The 494-nt window shown below is 36.0% G+C and overlaps 1 long non-coding RNA gene across 1 annotated transcript in view; it reads left to right on the forward strand.

The window, feature by feature from the left end:
* The window catches only part of LOC107184312, a 20,071-nt gene extending 19,999 nt beyond the window's left edge, over positions 1-72 (forward strand). The window contains exon 3 of the long non-coding RNA XR_001515132.1: positions 4-72. This is a non-coding gene — a long non-coding RNA (uncharacterized LOC107184312). The remainder of the gene's footprint in view (positions 1-3) is intronic.
* Positions 73-494: the final 422 nt, after the last annotated feature.

Consider the following 494-nt stretch of genomic DNA (forward strand, 5'->3'; position numbering starts at 1 on the left):
CAGACAAGCCAGCAATGCAGAAAATGCTTAAGGGAATGCTGTAAAAAGAAGAAATAAAAAGCTAAGAAAGAATACAGGCACAAAAATAAAAATGGCCACAAACAAGTTCCTTTCAATAATAACTTTAACGCCCATGGACTAAATGCTCCAATCAAAAGACATCGAGTGGCTGAATGAATAAAAAACCATGACCAATATATTTGCTGTCTAAAAGAGACCCAGCTCAGAATAAGGGACTCACACAGACTGAATGTGAAGGGATGGAAACATATCTTTCAGGCAAATGGAAATGAAAAAAAGCTGGGGTTGGAATACGTATTTCGGACAAAATAGACCTCAAAGTGAAGGTCATAACAAGAGAGAAGGAAGGTCATTTCATAATATTAAAGGGATTGATACAACAAGAGGATATAACCCTGATAAACATATATGCAACCAATGCAGGAGCACCCAAATACATAAAAAAAAAAACTCCTGGAAGATATTAAAGGAGA

The sequence above is a fragment of the Myotis davidii genome, unplaced genomic scaffold (assembly GCF_000327345.1).
Source record: "Myotis davidii unplaced genomic scaffold, ASM32734v1 scaffold1905, whole genome shotgun sequence".
In the NCBI taxonomy this organism is placed as follows: Eukaryota; Metazoa; Chordata; class Mammalia; order Chiroptera; family Vespertilionidae; genus Myotis; species Myotis davidii.